A 6,142-nucleotide genomic window follows, 5' to 3' on the forward strand; every position below is an offset into this window, starting at 1 on the left:
TCATCATTCAGTCTCTAGTTCTCTTGAGCAGAATACAAAGATATGAATGAAAGATATCAGAAGCATTTATCCACCAGAAAGGCCCCGGTCCTAACAGATACCTGGTGGTTTATGTTCTGTAATTAAAGATTTTTATTTTTCTTTCCTTCTTTCTTTCTTCTTCTTCTTCTTCTTCTTTTTTTTTTTTTTTTGAGACAGAGCCTCAAGCTGTTGCCCTGGGTAGAGGGCCTTGGCATCACAGCTACAGCAACTTCCAAGTCTTTGGGTTAAGTGATTCTCTTCCCTCAGCTTCACAAGTAGCTGGGACTACAGGCACCCTTCACAACACCTGGCCGGCCATCGTTTACTTGTAGCTGTTTTTGTTGCTTGGCAGGCTCAGGCTGGATTCCAATGTGACAGTTTTGCTGTATGGGGCTGGAGCCTTAGCAGCTTGAGCTACAGGCTCCCAACTATTTTTCTCTCTTTCCTTGGATGCTCACTGCGGTGAGGGTGGGGCCTTTCCTGCCCAGATTATATGGGCTGAGGAGTTGTGAGTGCTCCTGCAGGAAGATTTCTTTCATCTGCTCCTGTGTTTGGGTAAAATGTTTTTTTAATTAAATCATAGCTGTGCAAATTAATGTGATCATGGGGCACCATACACTGGTTTTATATACCATTTGACATCTTTTCATCACATTGGTTAACATAGCCTTCCTGGCATTTTCTTAGTTATTGTGTTAAGACATTTATATTGTACATTTACTAAGTTTCACATGTACCCTTGTAAGATGCACCATGGTTGTAATCCCACCAATTACCCTCCTTCGGCCCATTCTCCCCCCTCCCTGCTCTCCCTCTTCCCCTTTGCCATATTCTTAGGTTATAACTGGGTTATAGTTTTTATATGAAAGCCATAAATTAGTTTCATAGAAGACCTGAGTATGTTGGATACTTTTTCTTCCATTCTTGAGATATTTTACTAAGAAGAACATGTTCCACCTCTATCCATGTAAACATGAAAGATGTAAAGTCTCCATCTTTCTTTAAGGCTGGATAATATTCCATGATGTACATATACCACGATTTATTAATCCATTCATGGATCAATGGGCACTTGGGCTTTTTCTATGACTTAGCAATTATGAATTGGGCTCCAATACACATTCTGGTACAAATATCTTTGTTATAATGTGATTTTTTGGTCTTTTGTGTATATACCTAGTGGAAGAATTATAAGATTGAATGGCAGATCTATTTTTAGATCTCTAATTGTTCTGAAAACATCTTTTCAAAAGGAATGTATTGATTTGCATTCACACCAGCAGTGTAGGTGCATCTCCACATCCACGCCAACATCTCTGGTATTGGGATTTTGTGATATGGGCTAATCTCACTGGAGTTAGATGATATCTCAAGAGAAGTAATATATATATATATATATACATAGATTTATTTATTTATTTTTAGTTTGCAGTTTCTGGCCAGTGCTGCGTTTGAAGCCGCCACTTATGATATATGGGCTGATATCCTACTCCTTTGAACCACAGGTGCCACCCATCCTTTTTATTTTTAATTGTAGTAAAGAGTGCATTTAACACAAAATTCACCATCAGAGCCATGTTTAAGCATGTAGTTTAGCCGTGGTAAGTATATCCACCTTGTTGTACAACAGATCTTCACAACTTTTTTATCTTGCAAACTAAAACTCCACAGTCGTTAAATGACTTGCCCCTAGCAACCATTCTACTTCTTGTCTCTATGAATTTAACCATAAAATTAACATTTTGGAAGGATAAGACATGTTTATGCAAAAAATACAGGTTCTAAAGAAGGAACTAATGCATATAAAATATGAATTTGTTTAGTGTTCTGAGAAAAAGGTCTCCCATTGTTAGCAGTGTGCTCATCTATCATAAAAACCCCTCTGACCCAGCCACAGGAGGAAGGAGTGCTTTATGCCCCAGGAGGTGAGCACAAGACCTCAGAGGGAGTGTCTGTAAGAAGAAAACAGCAAGAGATGTGACAGACCTTCTTTAATTTCCTTTCCTTTGAGTTAATTCTATAGCTAAACAGAAGGAGACACGCATACTACCCCCGAAAGGCACATTTGGGGGGCCTTCTCTCCACATCCATGCCAGCATCTGCAGTTTTGAGATTTTGTGATGTGGGCCATTCTCACTGGGGTTAGATCATATCTCAGGGTTGTTTTGATTTGCATTTCTCTAATATATAGAGATGATGAACATTTATTCATGTGTTTGTTAGCCATTCGTCTGTCATCTTTAGAGAAGGTTCTATTCATGTCTCTTGCCCATTGATATATGGGATTGTTGGCTTTTTTCATGTGGATTAATTTGAGTTCTCTATAGATCCTAGTTATCAAGCATTTGTCTGATTGAAAATATGCAAATATCCTTTCCTATTCTGTAGGTTTGGTTTGGTTATTGTCTCTTTGCTTTGGTTATTGTCTCCTTAGCTGTACAGAAGCTTTTCAGTTTAATGAAGTCCCATTTGTTTATTTTTGTTGTTGTTGTTGCAACTGCCATGGCAGTCTTCTTCATGAAGTCTTTCCCCAGGCCAATATCTTCCAGTGTTTTTCCTATGCTTTCTTGGAGGATTTTTATTGTTTCGTGCCTCAAATTTAAGTCCTTTATCCATTTTGAATCAATTTTTGTGAGTGGGGAAAGGTGTGGGGCCAGTTTCAGTCTTTTACATGTAGACATCCAGTTCTCCCAATGCCATTTATTCAATAGGGAGTCTTTCCCTCAAGGTATGTTCTTGTTTGGTTTATCAAAGATTAGGTGGTTGTAAGATGTTAGTTTCATTTCTTGGTTTTCAATTCGATTCCAAGTGACTATGTCTCTGTTTTTGTGCCAGTACCATGCTGTCTTGACCACTTTGTAGTATGGACTAAAATCTGGAATGCTGATGCCCCCAGCTTTGCTTTTATTACTAAGAACTGCCTTAGCTATACGGGGTTTTTTCCAGTTCCACACAAAACGCAGAATCATTTTCTCCAAATCTTGAAAGTACAAGGTTGGTATTTTGATAGGAATGGCATTGAATATGTAGATTGCTTTGGGAAGTATAGACCTTTTAAGCATGTTGATTCTTCCCATCCCTGAGCATGGTATGTTCTTCCATTTGTTAATATCCTCTGCTATTTCCTTTCTCAGGATTTTGTAATTTTCTTCATAGAGGTCCTTCACCTTCTTCGTTAGGTATGCTCCTAGGTATTTCATTTTCTTTGAAACTATGGTGAAGGGAGTTGTGTCCTTAATTAGCTTCTCATCTTGACTGTTATTGGTGTACACAAAGGCTACTGACTTGTGGACATTGATTTAAATCCTGAAATATTACTGTATTTTTTGATGACTTCTAGGAGTCTGGTGGTTGAGTCTTTGGGGTTCCGTAAGTATAAGACCATGTCGTCAGCAAAAAGGGAGTGTTTGACCTCCTCTGCTTCCATTTGGATTCCCTTTATTTCCTTGTCTTGCCTAATTATATTAGCTAGAACTTCTAGCACTATGTTGAATAGGAAAGGTGACAGAGGACAACCTTGTCTGGTTCCAGTTCTAAGAGGAAAAGCTTTCAGTTTTACTCCATTCAGTACAATATTAGCTGTGGGTTTGTCATAGATAGCTTCAATTAGTTTTAGAAATGTGCCACCTATGCCTATACTCTTCAGTGTTCTAGTTAGAAAAGGATGCTGGATTTAATCAAATACTTTTTTTGCATCTATTGAGAGGATCATGTGATCTTTATCTTTCCCTCTGTTAATATGGTGGATAATGTTTATGGACTTGCGTATGTTAAAGCAGCCTTGCATCCCTGGGATGAAGCCTACTTGATCATGATGAATGACTTTTTTGATGATAAGCTGTAATCTATTGGCTAGGATTTTCTGGGGGAATTTTTGCATCTATATTCATGAGTGAGATTGGTCTGAAATTCTCCTTTTTGTTTGGGTCTTTTGCTGGTTTTAGTATCAGGGTGATGTTTGCATCATAGAATGTGTTGGGGAAGATTCCTTCTTCCCCAATTTTTTGGAATAATTTCTGCAGTACAGGAATAAGCTCTTCCTTGAAGGTTTGATAGAATTCTGGTTTGAAGCCATCTGGACCAGGGCAGTTTTTGGTTGGAAGATTTTTTTTATTGTTTCTTTAATCTCAGTGCTTGAAATTGGTCTGTTTAGGAGCTCTATTTCTTCCTGGCTAAGTCTAGGGAGAGGGTGTGATTCCAAATATTGATCCATTTCCTTCACATTGTCAAATTTCTGGGCATAGAGTTTCTGGTAGTATTCAGAGATGATCTCTTGTATCTCTGTGGGATCAGTTGTTATTTCCCCTTTATCATTTCTGATTGTGGTTACTAGAGATTTTATTTTTCTATTTCTTGTTTGTCTAGCCAATGGTTTATCTATTTTATTTATTTTTTCAAAAAACCAACTCCTTGTTTCATTAATTTTCTGAATGATTTTTTTGTTTTCAATTTCATTGATCTCTGATTTGATTTTGGATATTTCTTTTCTTCTACTGAGTTTAGGCTTAGATTGTTCTTCTTTTTCCTATTCCTTAAGATGGCTTGTGATATCGTCGATGCGCTCTCTTTCTTTTTTTCATATGTAGGCATGTAAAGTGATGAATTTTCCTCTCAAAACTTCTTTTGCAGTATCCCACAGGTTTTGATAGCTTGTGTCTTCATTTTTGTTATGCTCAAGGAAGTTAATGATTTCCTGTTTTCTTCTTCCTGCAACCATCTGTTATTCAACAGAAGATTGCTTAAATTCCATGATTTTGTGTGGGGTCGAGCGTTTTTGTTAGAGTTGAGTTCTACCTTTATTGCCTTATGGTCTGAGAAGATACAAGGTGAAATTTCAATTCTTTTGATTCTGTTGATATTTGTTTTGTGTCCCAGGACATGATAAATTTCAGAGATTGTTCCATGGGGTGACAAGAAGAATATATATTCTTTATCTTTGGCATGAAGTGTTCTATATGCGTCTATCAAGCCCAGTTTGTTCTAGGGTCTCATTTAAATCTCGTATATCTTTGTTTAATTTCTGTTTAGAGGATGTGTCCAGCTCTGTAAGAGGAGTGTTAAAGTCCCCTGTTATTATGGTATTATCAGATATCATATTGTTCAGACTGAGTAAGGTCTGTTTCAAGACTCTGGGAGCATTTAAATTGGGTGCATAAACATTTAGAATTAAAACATCTTCTTGTTGTATTTTTCCCTTGATAAATATAAAATGAATATCTTTGTCTTTTTTGACTTTAGTTGCTTTAAATACACATGATCAAGTTGGATTTATCCCAGGGTCTCAAGGCTGGGTCAATACACGTAAATCTATAAATGTAATTGAGCACATAAACAAAGTAAAAAACAAAGAACATATGATCCTCTCAGTTGATGCAGAAAAAGCTTTTGATAACATCCAACATCCCTTCATGATCAGAACACTTAAGAAAATTGGTATAGAAGGAACATTTCTTAAACTGATAGAGGTCATATACAGCAAACCGACAGCCAATATCATATTGAATGGAGTTAAATTGGAATCATTCCACTTAGATCAGGAACCAGACAAGGCTGCCCATTTTTTCCATTGCTTTTTAACATTGTAATGGAATTTTAGGCAGTGCAATTAGAGAAAGAAGGTGATCAAGGGCATCCACATCGGGTCAGAAGAGATCAAACTTTCGCTCTTCACAGATGATATGATTGTATATCTGGAAAACACCAGGGACTGTACTACAAAACTCTTAGAAGGGATCAAGAAATACAGCAACGGCTCAGGTTACAAAATCAACATTCATAAATTGGTAGCCTTTATATATACCAACAATAGTCAGCTGAAAAAACAATTAAGGACTCTCTCCCATTCTCAGTAATGCCAAGAGAGATGAAATATTTGGGAGTTTATCTAAGGAAGGATGTGAAAGATCTATATAAAGAGAGCTATGAAACTCTAAGAAAAGAGAAAGCCGAAAATGTTAATAAATGGAAAAACATGCCATGCTCATGGCTGGGAATAATCAACATTTTTAAAATGTCCACACTACTCAAAGCAATATATAACTTCAATGCAATCCCCATGAAAGTTCCACTGTCATACTTTGAAGATCTTCAAAAAAAAATACTTCGTTTTATGTGGAATCAG

The sequence above is a fragment of the Nycticebus coucang genome, chromosome Y (assembly GCF_027406575.1).
Source record: "Nycticebus coucang isolate mNycCou1 chromosome Y, mNycCou1.pri, whole genome shotgun sequence".
Lineage (NCBI taxonomy): Eukaryota > Metazoa > Chordata > Mammalia > Primates > Lorisidae > Nycticebus > Nycticebus coucang.